Source organism: Monodelphis domestica, chromosome 3 (assembly GCF_027887165.1).
Source record: "Monodelphis domestica isolate mMonDom1 chromosome 3, mMonDom1.pri, whole genome shotgun sequence".
In the NCBI taxonomy this organism is placed as follows: domain Eukaryota; kingdom Metazoa; phylum Chordata; class Mammalia; order Didelphimorphia; family Didelphidae; genus Monodelphis; species Monodelphis domestica.
In genome coordinates, this window is record NC_077229.1 from 430,873,841 (window position 1) to 430,892,994 (window position 19,154).

Consider the following 19,154-nt stretch of genomic DNA (forward strand, 5'->3'; position numbering starts at 1 on the left):
TTTCCTTTTTTATCTCTGTATACTCAGCACTTAACACATGCAAGAGTTTAATAAATTTGATGAATTTAATTAATTCATTTATACTGTCTAGAATATAGTAGACATAACGTAAATGTTCATTCTATTCTTCTCCTCCCCTTCCCTAATGTGCTGCTTTGTAAACTCAAATATATCTCACTGAAGGTACCATTCTAAATGTCTACTTGTAGGGTTTATTTTTATCTTTATTTGGTCTATTAAGAAATTTTAAGTGCCTTTATAATTTTCTAGGAAGTAAATACACATTCATTTTCTTTGGCAATGTGAATTAAAACATGAATACTTAAAGAAAAAAGTAAATATACTACTGTGTTATACTACTGTGTTACCTATGACTACTATTATAATCATCTAGTCTTCCGATTTTAAAGTTTATTGCTTTTTAAATTCTTTTTCAAACATAGTAAAATAATAATTCTAGTTAAGTTCATTCACTCAGTAGAAGATCTGAAAGAACTTAACTTAAGCTCAGTGAAAAATAATATGAAATGGAGCATGTTAAAATGTTCTCATTGTATAAAGCTTACATAACATCTTTATCTTATTAATACTTTTTAAAATAAGATATTTATGAAGAAAAATGAAGACACCACATATTCAGATTTGATATATGTCATTTGATAGCAAAGATCTGATAAGCTGTGCAAAAAAAAATGAAGTAGACAATTTACACTTGCAAAGAGGGGGGAAAAACCCATGAACCAATCAAAACCCACTGAGCATCCAGTCAGCTCAAATCTGGAGTAGCCAGCAGAGGGCAACCATACACCCTGACAAGACAAAAGTTTGGTCTGTCACTCCCCAAACTGTTAGTTCTTAGTAGCTGGTAGGTTGAACAGAGGAAAATCCATCATTAATAAAAAAAAGTCATAAAAAATAAAATTAATTAGCCCAATGTTAAGCAAGAAGAAGAGTCAATAATCATGTACATAGGTAGCACTTACTACTTAAACCCATCTTAAATGTAGATCTGTTTCCTATTCTAACAGCAATAATTTACTTTTAATAATCATTCTTTGAATTTAATTTAATTTAGGTCAATGTTCAAAGACTACCGTGATTACTGAAGGCTATCCTGTGGAATATATTATGACATGTGAGTTTACTAAAATTCTCAGTGGATTTCAAAAAGAGTCTATAGACTTCCTACAGTAAATAAATAATCATATGTATCCACTATGTGTATATAAATACACATATTAGATAGTTACAATTTATAATTACATAGAGCTTTATTTATATAAGTATTCAATAATGGTTTCTAGTTAAAATTGACCATAGGTGAACAATCTTCTTCATTAGGAAGTAAAATTTCCATATATTATTTGTTACATCCATAGAATATGATTAAATTTACAAATAAATTTTGAGACAAACATTACATTTGCTTAGTTTCAGGGCACAAGATCATGTTTCTGTTGTTGCTGTTGCATTTTTAATTTATAAGCAAGAAGATGGAAAATATGCTTTAATTATAAAATGAAATTAGAATAGTATCTGCTTACTATGTGTGAATTAATTCAAGAAAAATTAACAAAGACTTGCCCACCCATTTCTTTTACAAAGTTATCTTAGGACTGTGAAAGTCACAAAATTCCTATACTGCTTTTCAACAAAATTTATAAATTGATGTTTCAAAACAAAAGAACAAGCTTAAAAATATTTTAAGTGCCCCTGCTTATGAAAGTCAAATTAACTCACCATACAATATTTTCCTGCCTAATGTTTAATCATCTATTCAAAAGGTGTGCAGTCCTTAATTCCAAACTACTGAGATAAGAACACAGGAAAGGTTTTCACTTCTTAATGCAAGATGCAAAATGTGTTAAGATATTAATTGCTACAGATCTGAACATATAAATGATTATTTAAACCCTTTAGCCCACCCCTGCCCACCAAACAAAAATAATATTAGCCACTTGCTATCTTTTTATCAGGTATTTTTTTTAGAAAGTTTCAATAGCCTTGGAAGGTGGACATAATTTATAGAGTCTACAAACCTGGCAGTTTAGGTTACATGTAGGTCACAATAAATAATAATCATTCTTTAACTAGTGTGAGCTGCATTGTTCCTCCATAAGTTGAAATGACAAGGTTTTATTATTCCTAAGCACTTGATTCTGAAACATTTGCACAATCTGTTAAGTCCAGGCAAATTTAAATGGTTCTGACATGCAGCCTGCTAGGGCCAGTGACAGGGATAATGCCTCTTTACGTGGGTAAAATTTTGTGGCATATAGGTCACTCTCTTAAGGGGAATCAACTGTGTGTCTCTTCTTTGCATTTCCACCACAATCCTTCATCCTGCAGCCTGGAGCTGAGAGTGAAATGCAAGAAAGGAGCCGAACGCTCAAAGCGAAAATCTGCTTCCAGGACAATCCATTATATCTGACAAGTTAAATGTTCCATGGTAGACCATATGGCATCAGAGCAGGGCCCGCGATGGAAGAGGGAAACTCAGCAAATGCATCACAATTAAGGAGTTTGGCTATAGACTTACTTTGAATTACTTTATTTTTTTTTAGTTAAATTTTCAGTGTTGTCCCCTGAAATCGTCCACTGAATTTCTTCTTAAAAGGCTCCTTTTAAACAAAAAGAATAAAAATTCCTTTTCTGCTGCTGTGGTCAAACATGTTTACAATTTGAGTCTGAGATAAGCAACTATTTTCATCTAATGAACTTATCAAGCACAAGGCTGTGGTCTCATTCCAAAATGCTAATAAAAATAATATGCAAGCTCTTTAATGAGCAATGCATTTAACTGAAGCTGTGATTTTCTTAGTATAACCAAATACTTACCACAAGTTTCCTTTCATAAGTCCGAAAAATCCCAACAGCTGTACATTCACAGTTGACATATCCCTGTTTCTTCTGTGGTTTGTCCAATAACAGAATCAAATTACTACATTAACTGAAGACCTCAATTGCAATTAACCCTCTCCGTAAAGATTGGTGGTCTCCTTGCCACCCACAGTCTTGTACTTCCTAACTTTGCCCATTCTTGATATTACAATTTTTGGAACATGAGTAATGCACAAATGAAGCACTTGGAAGGCGATTACACCTGGGGTGTCTACTATGAGAATAAGTTGTTAGAAACAGTGTAAAACGACCAATATGCTTGTAGTAAGGCAACCACAATGTGTACTTACAAAAATAAGAAGACAAGTTTATGAAATAAACAGAACCACCAAATAGTTATTATTACACTAGGCGAGCTTTTTAAAAATCAAAAAGAATGAAAACAAATGTCGTTATCTGTACCAAATAACTCTTAGGGAGAGAACTGGATCTGTAATCAGAAGTGAAAAAGCTTTCTAGAGTAGTGTCAAAACTAATCTGGTCTGATGTCAAACACTGATTTTTATCAATTTCCAGTCTCACTGTAGGATAAATATTTGCAAGAGATTTTTTCTTCCTTGTTAATATACATTAAGTACATGACCAGTAAGTGGGAGGTTTTTCTAAGCAAGTGGTCACTGTCCAAGCATTCATATTGCTCTGTGAGCATGAACTTTGTCAAAATGAGTGGAGCAACTTGCCTGCAGCATTTCAAAATATAAGAAAGTAAAACTCATTTCCTTAAACTGATTTTATTCTTCGTTTTCTAGAACTATGATCACTATATTCCTCTAAATGCACAAATCACTTCTTCAGTTAAGACCATCACTCTTCCAAATTGGGTATACTGGTACTTTGTATAAATCAGTAACTCTTCCTTAGATATTTCAATTATACACTACCATGTGGTCCTAAAATTATAACTGGTTTATAATCCAATATACTTGCTCAAAAGTTTTACTGCACAACTATTTCCTTTATTCTTCAGTGTGAGTCAACTTGGTAAGATTAAAATGGAGATTTTATGGAGGCTCTGGAATCAGCAATCACACCATTACTATTATTGCTCCTACTATTATTCCTCACACTTGCATGCACATAACACTGTCCATATTCTGTCTGCATAATACTGCATGTTACCTAAGAAAAACATAACTCTTTGTACTCACTGGTGGATAAGCATAAGGGTAACAAAAATGTGTGAGAGTATATCATATGATATTTTTTCTGGAAAAATAATTTACTTGCATCCTCTTCTGTTACTTTTGACCTTTCTGATTGGTGACTAGCTAATTTGAACAAAAAAAAATTAGGAACCAGTGTTTGACATCAATATATTCTTGGAAGGAAAAGACATGAGTGATACATGCAAACATGTATGTGAAAAATGTGAGTATATGCACTCACTTTCTTATAAAATGTATTCATGAACATAGCACCAGCAGAGAGCATTGGGCCTTTGTGTGCTATAGATCCTATTTCTATGTATCCAGATCCACATTTTTATTACTAATTAAAATGTCCAGATGGTAAAATAACACCTGATCCAAGGGGCTTTTTAAGTGCAGTCATTGTCAACGCTGAACTCCTACATTGTTAACAAATTGGAAAACTTGGCCTGCACTGTTTAACATGCACTGTTTCCAAACCCATTAGTACAATGCAATTAAAACTTTAATAATTTAAAAATATTTTTTTCCAAATCAAACCTCATGCCAAAAAATATGGGGGTCAGAGGAGAAGAGGAGAGGTTCCACTTTCAAATAATTAAAAGAAAGTTTAGTTATCATCCACGTCAACTGTAACCTAACACAGAAAAATAAGGTAATTACCATTTGGTTTTTATTTTCTTAAAATACTATAAAGGAATAAGTATTTGTATCATAAGAAGAGAAAGGCCTAAATTTGAAATCAGATCTGTCTTAAATTCTAGTTCTGTTTTTTAGCTGAGTAACCTTGAGTAAGTCACTTTATTTCACTGGTCTTTAGTTTCCTCATCCATAAAATGGGAAATTGGACTAGTAGATCACTAAGGTGCTTTCTTTCCTACTTTGGATACTATGATTAAATGTAAATTGCTATCAATATTCCATGAATCACTTTCTCCTTCAATTTACTCATAACACGATTATACATTAAATGTGAAGAATTTAAAACATTGGCATCTTATTCTAGAAGAATGAGTTTGGAGATCATTATTATTTTAATGGCTTCAAAAGAGCATTAAAACTGGATCATAATGCCAAACTGAGAATTTTTATTTTAAATAAGACATCTGTATGATCTCTGGAATGCAAGTTGGGCTTTCACCCATTAATAACATAATGTGGGAATGTGCAAATGCTTTCAAAAATGTTTAGGCAGTCTCTTCCTAATCACAAGTGGATTTCTGTCTCAAGCAAACATTTCTGCAAATAATTAGCCTGCTTCAATACGCAAATGGTTTTGCAAACATTTCCACTAGCCAGCCACTGAAATCACTCCAGAGCTCCTGACCAATAGGAAAGTTTGTAAAGGAAACATAAGAAGCAACTGACTAAGGGGTTGGGGGAACTGAGAGAAGGATGAATTGGCAGAAACACCATCTTAACTACCCACCAAAAAAAATGTTTGTTTTGTGCTAACACCTGAAACAAAAGGTACTGGTTATTTCAAATGAGACAAATGCTCAATATTCTCTGCCAAGGTTCTATAATTTTTTAGTGATACAGCAACTGCAGAAGGGCATGGCTGACCACCACACTCACCCTTTAAAACTGAATAACTCTAGTAAATATTGTTCATGGCAGGACATTAAAAATCTAATCTCATAGAAAACATTTATGAACATGTTATAGGTATAAACATTTTTAATATGTAAAAATTATTTAGAAATTATGAGGCTCTCCAATAATTCAATACTTCTGACAAAGCAGATTAATCTCAGATTTAGTTTCTCGAGAAAACTAATACAGTAGATAAACTGCCCTTCATCTTTTTTTAAAACACAAAATAGCTTAAAATAAAGTTCATAAGATCATACAGAGTCTCCTGGTTAGGCCAATTAGCCTAGATCCAAACTATATTAAAGATGTTGGCTAAAACTACAAATGTATGACATGATTCCAATTATTATGAGCAAATATGCCACCTCCTGGTATACCACCTCTCATCAGACCCCAATTATGGAAAATTAAAAGACATATTTTGGTAAGCTAGGGATAAGTTCTATAGAAATCAAATTATAAAAAGAGGTCAGTGTCAGGATAAGCCTTTTACTCTCCTGGAGAGAAACACCAGTGACTTGACTACACTTAGAATTTTTCCAAATTCAGGTTGCTATTACTACAGTAGCAAATACTTTGGAGCATATGAGTTGGTGTATATTTGTGAATTTTGTGGGAGGAGAAAACTAACAGTGAATTTATCAAAACCAACAAAACTTTTAGCTTAAAAAATTAAAATGCTCTGTTTCTCAACAACTAACCTCCCTGATCGACACTTGTTTCTTCACTTCTGCCATCACTTCCTCATTTACACTTATTAGAAGTGGTCAGAGATTTCATCAGATGTGGTTTTGACAATGGAAGCAAAGTGCCTTAAGCCACAGATTTTAATTGAGCCCAAAATACAGATTTGGGGGGAGGGGTGGAGTAGAGAGAACCAATCACAGCAAGAAGCTCTTTAAAAGAAGGAAAGAAAGAAAGAAAAGAAACATTAGCTTGAGCAAATATTCTACTTAGTTATTCTATATAAAAAGATTTTTTTAAACCCTCTATAACATCTAAGAATTAACCTATCTTTTCAGATTGCTTACAGGTGACATTCTACCATCTGGATGGGCAGTCTGCCCAAAAAAAAGGAAACCAAAAAAGTAAAACCTTCTTCTTCTTGTTAGTATAAAGCAATATGTGTTTTAAAGGCAAGAGGAATGTGCCACACTAATCTACAAACACATAGACACACATACACACACCACGCACGTGCACACACACACACAAACATGTTCATATGAAAACTGTGACAAAACAAGTTTAAAAAAAAATCAAGTGACTGAAACAAATTCTGTTTCTTGGAACACTGTCTGATTAATGGAAAATGAAGTCCTCATAATCCTTAACTATGTTTATGCAAAAAAAGGATTTACTTTTTAAAAGCCCAAAGAAATGAGTGACTAGATTAATAATTTCACTAAAAAACTTGCCAATGTAAGGCATGTCAAACTTTTTGTCCACTACTAAGTATCTTTTCAAAGTAGGAATCATTATGTTCTTTGTTTCTACTGACCTACAACTTGGAGAATCCACAACACAGTTTTATATAAACAGGAAATTACAGCTTATTACTTCTCAGAAGTTGTTTTATATTATTTTAAAGTGTATGTTTTTATGATTTTATATTCAGTAAATATATTTTTCCTTGCACAAACCATTTGTAAAACTTCGTCTCTGCATAAATGATCTCATTTACTAATAGATAACATTCCCCTTCTCTAAAGGTAAGACTTGAAAGCTGGTCAGAAACCCAGAATAGATCTTTCTTTTCTATTCTTATTGACCAAGAAATAACTTTCTAATATATTTGAGGCTGATATGGCAAGATATGTTCAATTGGGCTAATCACAAATGGTTAATCTAAGATGGGAATTTCTAAGTTTGGATGACAACTTAAAAATCAAAAGCTGTATGTACTGAATCATTGGATATGCCTCCATTTTGGGTTGGGGTATATATTTGATTGTATAGCTTCTGCAATATTTAAGTCTGGAATGTAATAGTGAATGAGATGCAATAGTCAAATCATGCATAAGAAGAATGGGCAAGTTCATAAATTTTTATACAAACTCACAAAAAGAATAGATTAGGAGGGAGGATTTATACAGAGGGAGGGGGGACCTATCCCATATAGAAAAACACTGTACTTGCTTGTCTTAGAGCTTATATATAAGTGACACATCAAGGGAAGCAATGGAGTATCTTATCACAAATAGGTTATGAATAGAAGCCAGAAAAACATTTGGAAGTATAAACTGTTGTGACATAACTTTGCCAACCATTGGATAGAAGAGAAAGACTGGTTATCTTCTCTAACATGCTTTATGTTACTATGTAAATTAAAATGGTCTTAAAAGGGAACATGAAAAAATTTTTAGTGTTTTTCAAGTATATATATTTTCAAGTTTATATAAATCCTTATACTTAGATGGGTAAATGTTCATTTATTACTATATTTTTAAAAAATCTATAATCTGGTGTTTCCAGCTAAGCATTTTGTCACATGTTTTTCTGTAATAGAAATTTGGTAGTGGGGGGGGGGAGTTTAAAGAGTTAAAGACTCCCTACCATTAATTTGCATCTGGTGCTTTTAGTGTGTGTGTGTGTTTTTTTCTTCCCTGAAAAGTTGGCAGAGCTGCCGATTTTCCATAATGCAAGCATTTGGGAATTGTGAGCGGAATGAAACCGATCCAATCTCCTGACTGCGACATGAATTTTCATTAATTACAACCTTGTCAGCAAAAGCATTATCAAAGCTGAATATGAAAATGCTAATGAGTCCTCATTTGCATATTTTTCTTTGTTGGAATGTCATTAATTATTACATTTTATGATGATGAATGCAGCTGTCGAAGCTCTCCGATGCATAATTAGCCATCAGAATGCCAGGAGCCGATCAGCATTTTTGGGTGAAAAAAACAAATTTCACTTCCATGCTCCATACCCCTATTCCACCCCAACCTAACATACATACCAAAAAAAAACAAACCAAAAATCAAACAAATAATCCCAACACCAAAATTCTCCCTGATGACGATAGTACCGAAGCAGTGTATTTTAAGGAAGTTGAAAAGTGGGGGTTGGGGTAGAGGAAATGTATTTTTGCTTTAAAATTATTTTCGTTTTTAGCCGAGCACAGTCTTATACAATAGAAGCAGCTCTTAATAAAAAAAAATCGTTATTCCAGCTTAATTAATGCCACGCTTAATTATAACACCATGATGTCAGCGGTTTTAATTAAGTATTGGCTCAGTTACAAAAAAACTCCTTGTTGCAGTAAGAGTCACTATACGCAGATTTGTGCAAATCATTTCTCTGATTTTTTTTTTGGTCTTCCTTGGTTCATGAACTATTCAAATATTAACAGCCAGCATTAAAATTCTCTCCAAACACACACACACACACACACACACACACACACACACACGCATGCACACACACAGAGTAAAGGGGGAAAAAGTATTTTCCTACTCTATTAGTTGGATAGACTTTAGAGCTTACCTACTTGACCACTTTTTTGAGCTAAAGTGTAAGTGAAGATGACAAAACATAGCTCATCCTCTCTCAGCCGCTGGGAACGGTGTTTATAAGTAAAAAAAGAAAAACAACACAGAGCAGATGGGACCATTACACATGACCAAACCAATCAATCACAGATGAAGGGCCCAGGTGCAGCGCAGCCGCGCAACAACGCACCATTTCACAGTCTGTCAGACACATACACATGGTCGTACATGAGTGACCCTCCTCAGCTCCCCCAGGACCTCATCTGGAGCGCTTCTCCCCTTTCGCCTGCCTATGCTCCAACTGACGTCTTCATAATCGCCCTGTCTGTCTATCTGCTTTAGCTCTAGAAAAGAGAGGAGAGTAGGGTAGGTGGGGGAAGAAATTGAGGGGGGGGATTGAGAGTGGGGAGGGGAGATAAGGACAGAGGCACAAATAAATTTTCCTATATAAGTAGTGCAGCCTTCTTCCCTCTGGCATCCCTAATTTTAATCCCCTATACTCCCAACCCATCAAAATCACCTCTCTAACCATCATTAAGCTCATTCATTTTTAAGGGTGACTGCTTCCTTATAGAGCTTTAACTGTCTCCTATCAGGAATTGGACATTTTTTTGTGATTTTTTTCCTTTTTGAGTAAGATCCCACAGTTAATTTAATATAACTATGATTAGAAAAGTGCTGAAAATTTGGTAACTATACTTTACATACTTCTTCAAAATTAGGTAAAATAATGTCTGTGGTATTTGAAAGCCACTTAGGCACCAAACTTTTTACTCGAAATGCTACCTTTAAATTCTTTCAGTAGTCCCAGAAGCCTTATATTAGCGACTGACTCAGGAACTACTGAAGCTAAATGAGGTTTCACACATGAGAATGGCAACACAGCTGTATCACCAACTTACAAGTGGACAAGCTAACGACAGGATTTCTGTCACTATCCTCAAGTTCCTCCTTTGCTTTTGTAGTTGAAAAATATGATCTTAAATTTAGTTGAAGTTCAAGTTATTTTTAGATGTTTTTTTAGAAGGAAAAGTCAACCACACAATTCCAAAAATAAGAACTCTGAATCTGATGGAGAGCAACACAAAACAATTTAGCACCATTACTATCCTTGAGAATTCTACCTTATCATCAAAGGGTTTGATTCTGTCCAAAGAATTCTTCATAAGAACAGTTATACATTTTAATAAAAGACTCACTATCCTGATTCAGATAGCTACATTTTATAGCTATTTCTGAACGCATGCTCCATAGCAGGATAAGAATGACATCTTTAAAAGACATGAAAATATTGATAAACTTAAAAGTTATCTTACCACTGTCATATTTTAGGCATATATATTCTGAATGCCTTAAAAGGAGGTTCAAGAGTTATATCCATAAATGCTCATGCCATTTTTCCCTTAATTATTTTCCAAGATGGCTTTGATGGAAAATTTACATTTAGGACATAAAAGAGTTCAAGATACTCATCACTTTCAAAATATCAAAGAAACAAATCTAGAGAGTCCCATTATATCACTAATGTATTTTTTCACATAATGAATGAAAACATTGAAGAAGTACAATTTAAACTGAGAAGAGAAAATCCTTACCCAGAGGTAAGATGCTATTTAATTTAAAAGTACAAGAAAATCTAAACAAGATAAGGCAATATGGATTCATTGAAATCAACATTTTTTCTCTTTGAGAGCAGCATGGCCCCTGTCATCTCTCAATCCAAATGTTCTCAAAATGGTCTTATGACATGCTTGTTTGGGCTTTTATTTTCTTTTGGTAATTCAATAAGCTCTCTCAACTCCATCCATATCCTTCTCCCAATTCATCAGTTCTTTGGAAATTTTTCATGTTGCATTAATCATGAATCTTTGTGTTCCCCAAACTTCCCATAATTTTTATGCTAACTCCTTGTTAACACTGAACTTCATCTATAAACTTTATAAGAGGTAGAAGGAGAATATTATTAAAATATTCCATGGTTATACAGAAAAAAATCATCTACTTTTTTGAGTGTGTATGTGTGTGTTTTCCTCAAGGAACAGACTCTACACATTTGCATTAATAAATTTCTATTTTCGAGCTCAAAAGAAATTGCAGTACAAAAAGCAGATGTGTACGTTGGATTCTTTCAAATTAAATTTCCAAAAGCAGAGACTATTCTAGCTCAAGATCAAAGGCACTAAAACACGATCTCCTCCCCCTTCCAATATAATTACAGAGATTTCATTTCTTTTGTTACAATGAGCACAACAGGTAAATCTTAAACCTGAAGGATAATGATCAGGTGTTACAGCACAGCTATACTGTGTTGCAGAATCCCTCTGTTCAGTACTCCTGCTGTTTAAACTACCACTCTACAGGAGGATGGGAAATGCCTAGCTGTTCTTCTACTTTTTATTCTTAGAGATTTGTTTCCTTACCAACATCAAGGAAAAGTGGAATAAGTCTAAGAACAGCCACCTTACAGAATAATTCTGCCAAAAGGTGAAAGCTCCCACCATATAATACACACTGGGAAAATTATGAAATGTCATCGTCTAATAGATAAGTATCTTCAAAGTCCTAGAAAAAGACAGTGTCCTAGGGATAAGCCAAAGATAAAATGTCCGAGATATATAAAATGCTAGTTACTAGGGAAAATGTTTTGTTTTTAATAATTAAAATTATGTATTTAAGAATGTAGGGAATTATAAAATGAGGTTTAATACCAACCCCCCAAAAAACAGAAGACATTTTTGGAGGCCAAAAGCACATTGAATACCCCCTGGGCTTAAACCTCCTTGAGAGTAACTGCTTTTCCCCCTATTACATATGTATTTCTAACTCCCTTTTAAAATTCCTGATACCTCATTTCATCCTTTGCTGCCCATAGGCATCTGTTCCCCTTTAATTATTTGCCATTTAGAAAAACTCTGCTTAAATTCCTTGTGCATCTGTCCTTTAGTGTATGTTTGTGGTGCTTAAATTTGGTATTTGATACCAGAGCAATCTTATATTTTAAGCAAAAACAAAACAAGCCAAAAAAAAAAACTTTACTATCTTAGAAAAAAAATGTTTCAACAGACAAACCTCTTTTCCAAGAAGTATACAGGAAGTAAAATAAATATAACTCTCTTTGTATACTTGAGTTTACATCAACACTTACCCAAGGCCTACAGCTATTTACAAGGTCATTCTAGATCTTTTTAGCAATAATGTGTGTTAATAGTTATGTTGTGCCTAAAAACAAAAGCTTTGCATACCTCATTTTTTAAATACCTAAGATTTTGCTACTTTCAAATTATCTTTTCTTGTTTAAAGAGGTGATGGCAAAGAGGGTGTGCAATGCAGGTATGGGTGATATAGTACAAAAGTAAGGGGATAGAAGTTAGAATTTGTGTATAATGAACAGAGAAAAAGATAATCTACCTGCACAGGATTAGGGAAAGCAAATTGTGTAACAATGAGGTGGGAAAATTAAGTTGTAGCCAGTTATTCATATGAATAACTTTAAAAGCCAAACAGAAAAAATTATATTTCATCCTATAGGTAATAGAGTTTACTAAGGATAGTAAGATGTGAGATCTATGCCTTGTGGGAAAAAAAATGAATGGTTTTCTTAAGGTGTTTTGAAGTGGAACAGAAAGCTGAGGCAAGGGAACCAATGAGGAAAGTTATTGCAATAATCTAAGAAAGATGGTCTGAACTAGGGTTGCCACTGTAAAAGTGGGGCAAAGAGAATGGGTGAGAGAAATGTTGTGGAACTGGAAATGATAATATGGGGCAAGTGATTGGATATAGGAAATGAGGAAGGATGAATTGACAAAAATATGTTGAAGTTGCGAATATCGGTGATAGGTATGGCGGTGCTTTGACAGACATAAGGAATTCCAGAAACAGGGTGATGTGGGAAGATGGGGTTATTTTGGACACATTGAATTGGAGGTACCGTTGAGATAGCTAGTTTGTAAAGTCAATAGTCTAGGAGATATATGACTAGAGCTCAGGATAAAGTCTAGGGCTGAATATAGGTAATACTCTGAATAAAGGTAATTTGACACATGGCAACTGATGAACGTACCAAGTAAGAAATATGCTGGAGATTAAGGAAAAACCCTTGGGCAAGAGCAGCCAGTTGGGCAACTGCAGCAGTTGGGGAATGATATAAATAAACTGGACAGAAAACTTTGAAGAAATGTTGGATTTGTATCAGGAGAACCAAGAGAGTTTAGTGTTTAAACCTAGAAGGAGACAGTTTCAAATATTGCAGGTTAGTCAAAAAAGGATAAAGAAGTATATATAAAGTGTTTATAGAAGCTCTTTTTATGTGGATGAAAAAAATGGAAGTTAAGGGGTTGTCTATCAATCAATGAATGGTTGAACAAATTATGGTATATAAATATAATGTAATATTACTTTAATGATGAAGGGGCAGTTTCAGAGATGACTGGGAATACTTATATGAATTGATATAGCGAAGAACCAGGAGAACAATTTATAAACACCATGTTGTAAAAATGAACAATTAAAAAAACCCTAATATTTATTGACATACAACATCTGACATTAATGAATAAAAAACATAAATGCAATGATCAACCATGATTTCAGAGGACTAGTAATGAAGAATCCAAATAGAGATGAAAGATATGGGCAATATGGAAATTCATCTTGCCTGACTATTCATACTTGCTACAAGGATTTTCTTTTTCTTTTTGCAGGAGAGTAGATAGATGGGAAGGAGAGAAAATAAATACTTGTTAATTGAAGCAATGATTTAAATTAAAAAGAAATGATTTAAAAAGAAGTAAACAAGAGGAGTGGATATTGAAGTAATGCCTAGAGGTAGCTTTTTCCTAGAAGTTTGGTTGTGAATAGGAAGATAAAGAGAGAACAGAAGGAGTTTTAAACTCTTTATTCCCTTTTATTGTGTTGCATTGTTTTTCCCCTTTCTTGGTCTTTCTGGACTTGCCATCTACTTATATATGTATATATATATATATATAAAATGATGTAATATAATAATAATACATATGTGATTTATAAAAAATATATAACCAATGATAATAAATACGCTTATCCAAGAGAAACAAATTCTCACGTTACCTATGTCAAAAAATCTATGTTTCCCAGAGGACAAAAAGGATAGAGGTTACTAGGGCATGTTTTTCAAAGCACTGAGGGGCACTTGTTGCAATAAATCTGCTAGAAAAGTTGCAGGTGGAGTGGATCAAGGGTAGATGTCAAAGGGTTGGCCTTGAGAAAGGAGACATCTTCATCAGAGACTAGAGAAACAGAGCAGTTTTATACCAAGAGGTGTTAGGATACAGAGAAAGACATGAGGGAGCTCATAATAAATGGTCCTTGTTTTCTCATACAAGTAGAAGGCAAGATGAGAAAGTGGGCAGAAGCAATGGTATGGAAGGCTTCAAGAGATGAGTTTAGGAACATGTGGACTTAGCTAATATATGTCAGAGGAGAGACTAGAGCCTAAGTTTTCCTAAGGGCTAGATCTCTAACTACTTCTTTAGGCTTCCTCTCATTCTCTTATCCCAAGATTACATAATCAAAAACAAGAGCTATTTTAAAAATGCCCATCATAGTAAATTGATTTCAATTAAACAAATATGTATTAAATGTCTCCATGTACAAATTCCTGAGCTCATGGGGTTGACAAGACAAAACTAAGTAGAACAACTTGAAAACAAGGTCCTATTTCAAAGAGGTGACATGGAAGCTGCATCTTCCATCTTTCTGGCTAGAATTAACTCTTCTATTTTCCCACTTGAAGGTACCCTCTGTTGTACTCTGATGGTGCAACAAAGTCCCAGAGCTCAAATGAGATCTGTAGTGTGAACCAGCTAAGAGGCAAGAATTGACATGAGGCTAGAGACTTTAAGAAATTGGGAACAGGGAATTCTGGACTGTGAAGAGTGGGACTTGGTGAGTCTTTAATCTTAATCATACTAGCAAAGGGAATCCAGATAAATTGTACCTTGCATTTTTAAAAACAGATTTCAATCTAACACAAGCTGGTATTCAAAGTCTGTCATGTACTACTGGGATTTGAAAAGCCAGGGGACCTTTCAAAACAGAAGGCAACAAGGGAACTTAAGGGGGCATGAAGAAGTAACAGAAGGGGAAAAAGAACAGATACTTTAAAAGTCAATAGGAGGGCTAGATGTGAGATCATGGTTTTCAGGGGTTTAAAAACAATGATGGTCTTTGGAACAGTGAACAGAGAACTATCTCCCTGTCCTCTTTCATGTGTTAAGGAAGAGGTAGCATAAAAGAAATGAAAGAGATAAGAATAGGAATGTATAGAAAAAGCACAGTAAAAACAGATGATTACTAAAAACAAAACCACCTTTGCACTTGTAATAAAACACAGACCTTTATAATTCCATTATTATCCTGATTCTCTTTACCGTTCTTAAAACCTTTTCATCTTTCATAATCTCCTTTCATACCATTTTGCTTAAATAAAACAAGACTCATAAATAGCATGGGTGCTAAAACTTCCAACACAAGTCTAATTCCAAGCAAGAGGTATAATTGGCAAATATGACTCCTTGCCAGGTGTACAAAATACTAATAATAAGGTGATGGTTCCTACACACAGGGTTATCGATGCAGTCTTATTCATATTCTATAAATTGTCAAAAGTTTGCTCTGATTTTTAATTAACTTCTAATCATATTTCAGTTAATTACCTTGTGTTTTACTAATGTTAAATATTGTGTTGCAGTCTGAAACATTTTGATATTAGAAATGTTATATTTGTTTACAGTCATAAAAGTTAAAAAGTATTTTTTAATTTTTAACTGTATTTTTTACATTTTGATACAATTTTTAATAACTTTCCTGACATTTTGTGATGCATGTCTTCTGTCCTCTCTCTCTCTCTCTCTCTCTCTCTCTCTCTCTCTCTCTCTCTCTCTCTCTCTCTCTCTCTCTCTCAACCACTTCCCCAGACAGCAGGCAATGATATAAGGTTATACATGTATTATCATACAATATATTTCCAGGTTTATTATGTTGTGAAAGAAGGCACATATTGCTTTCACTAGAGAAAAATTCATGGAAGAAATAAAATGAAGAATGGTATACTTCAATCTGCATTCAATCTGTCAGTTCCTTTTAATGCAGTAGATACCTGTTTTTGTCAAGAGTTCCTTGGAGTTGTCCTGGGTCCTTGCAGATAATAATTAATTCACTCACAATTGATCATCACATAATATTGCTGTTACTGTGTACAACATTTTGATTTTGCTTACTTCACTTTGCATCATTTCATATAAGTCTTTATAGGCTTTTTGTGATTGTCTTGTTTGTTGAAAAGGATTTTTAACTAGTCTCATAAGCTGATATTTGTAGGAGGCTAGAAGCATTACAGGCTACATGTGAGTCTGCTTGTAGGTTACAACTTGGTGCTTGTTAATCCTGCCAAGAATACGGGTTCCAATTTGGCTGCATATAGGTCAGATAAGTTTACTCTGCTCCATGGACACTGACTATACCCCTGTCCCTGGACAGTTGTTTGAAAACAGGCATGCAATTTTTAGTGAGGAGACACACAGTATGGAAGAATAAGACCAAAGTTCTTATTTCTATTGGAAAAACAACTAAAAAAATGTGTTCTATTGAGGATTAGCAGCATATAGCACATTTAAAATTTAAACATATAAAACTTTATTGTATTAACATTTATCAGTTCTCTCTATAGAAGTGGAGAGTATTTTTTCATCATGAGTCCTTAGGAATTGTCTTGGATCATTGCATTGATAAAAGTAACTTCAAAGTTCATCATCATTTCAATATTGTTATTACTCTGTACAGTGTTGTATTGTTTCTGTTCACTTCACTTTGCATTAGTTCACATAAGCCTTTTCAGGTTTTTCTGAAACTATCCAGCTCATCATTTTTATAGCACAATAGTTAAATGGAAAATAAAGTCATATCATACAATAGGCACAATGGTTTTCACCAATTGCTCATCTGTCTCACTTCAAAATAATCCTCTGTTTTCTGATCTTCTCCTCTTCCCAGATCTTTCTTCTGGTCTAGCATTTCTCTTGTATGTTCAATCAAGCACAAGACTTTGTCTTTTTATTTTTGGTTGTTGTCCATTAACATAGTTTTTTTTTTTAATTATCATAACACTTATTAGGGACTTACAATGTGTTAGGCACTATATATGGCATATACCAAGATGGAATTCCTGCCCTCTTGAAACTTATATTCTAAAGGTAGGAAAACAAGCACAACTAAATTACATTCTGAATTAATTTACAGTAGTGTTCATAGGAATATAGAGGTTGAAGGGTTTTTAGAAATTAACTATCCCCACAAATATCAATAATATAGAAATAGGTCTTGATCAATGACACATATAAAACTCAATGGAATTGTGTTGGCTATGGGAGGGGTTTGGGGGAGGGGAAGGAAAGAACATGAATCTTATTACCAAGGAAAAATATTCTAAATTAATTAAATACAATTTTTCCAAATTAAAAAAAGAAATTAACAATCCCACATATATTATAGCGTTATTTAGTATTCCTGCCATTCAGAGACAAAGCTAAATAGACAACTGATTTTCTTTACCTATACTTCTTAACTTGATTTCTTTTAGCAATAAAATTTATTAAACTACACAATAACTCCCGAATCCTATTTGTCATTTATTAATTATATCAAAATGTTTAGCTTTGATCAAAATTATCCCCTATAATTAGTCATGGGTGATATATTTTAGTCTTTTCAAAATCCTGTTAAAATTTACATAGAAAATATACTTCATTTTGTTTTACACCATAGAACTCTAGTATGATTCTGTTTGGTAAAAACCATAGAGTAATAAAAAATTATTACCAGAAGTTTAGTAATAAAGTGATTCAATCATATATATCCAAAGGGCTATGCATCCCTAGCATTAAGGAAATTCCATGGGAAAGGTATTCTACCCTAACAGAGAGATTTCTTTGGTTATACTGTTTTCCAACAAAAACGTCCAAATTGAGGTATACTGGATATGCTGAGAAATAAGACATGTTACACTTCCAGTACTTTCCCCAGAGATCAGATGCTATTTCTCAAAATCCAGGTACCTTTTGACATAGTTATTATACATAAAAATAGCTACCTTAGAACAGGAGCCCCAACAGATCAATCTTGGCTACTGTTTCTTGGGATTTGCATTTCCTCTTGTTCTTCCCCTTTCCTACCTCTCTGCTACGTAAAACAGCCTGCCAGTTTTCACTCTATCCTTGGCTTCTTAACTATGGAAGGTAGGACTGAAATAGGCCTGAGGAAAAATGATAATGAGGGAAGAAGAAAGAAAAGAGAAAAGTATACACCGAGTTTTATTTTTGCTGTCCCAAACCCATTTTCTCACCTTCCCTAAACAAGACACCATCTTTTCAATCTTGATTCTGCTCTGTACCCTCAAATTCCAGATCTCCTTCTCATCATGTTCAACACCATCCAATTTCTCACCCCAGAGTTCCTTATTCTTAAAATTTAGGGAATATTCACTGAAATATATATATATATATATATATATATATATATATATATATAAAAGACTCTCTTTACAGAGATTATTTAATGAAGTAAATAACCAACTTAGATTTGGGTCAAGTTCACTTGCAGATAGGATTACTTATAGGTGGTATTTGGGATCACAAATATTCCTGACATATCATTTAAACAAAGCAGTAGAACCCTAACCCTTAAAAGAATGAGGTAAGGATACTACCTCAAGAAAAGCATTGATGTTCACTGATGAAAAAGATTTATGGTGAATCAGTATATATGCCAGATAATCAAGTACTTGCCAAAGAGTCCAGCATTATCAGACATACAGGGAGAATGTTAAAATTAAGTTACACTTAACTATTTTGTTACTTTATACATAAATGCTTTAATTCCTATGGAAGCTACCAGCAAGAAACAATATGATAGCAAAACATATAAAGCAAAGAGTACTAATTGAGTAAGAAGATTTTTGTTCAAGTTTCAGGACTGCCACTCA

The 19,154-nt window shown here is 33.7% G+C and overlaps 1 protein-coding gene across 12 annotated transcripts in view; it reads right to left on the minus strand.

Annotated features, from left to right (window-relative positions):
* Positions 1–19,154, minus strand: part of TCF4 (transcription factor 4) — a 438,336-nt gene that overhangs the window by 242,663 nt on the left and 176,519 nt on the right. The window contains exon 1 of one of the 12 annotated variants that reach the window (XM_056824459.1): positions 9,135–9,153. The exons of the other annotated variants lie outside the window; for them this stretch is intronic. The gene's annotated coding sequence lies outside the window, so the exon portion shown is untranslated. Of the gene's footprint in view, positions 1–9,134; positions 9,154–19,154 lie in introns of those variants that run through there. 12 annotated transcript variants of the gene reach the window in all.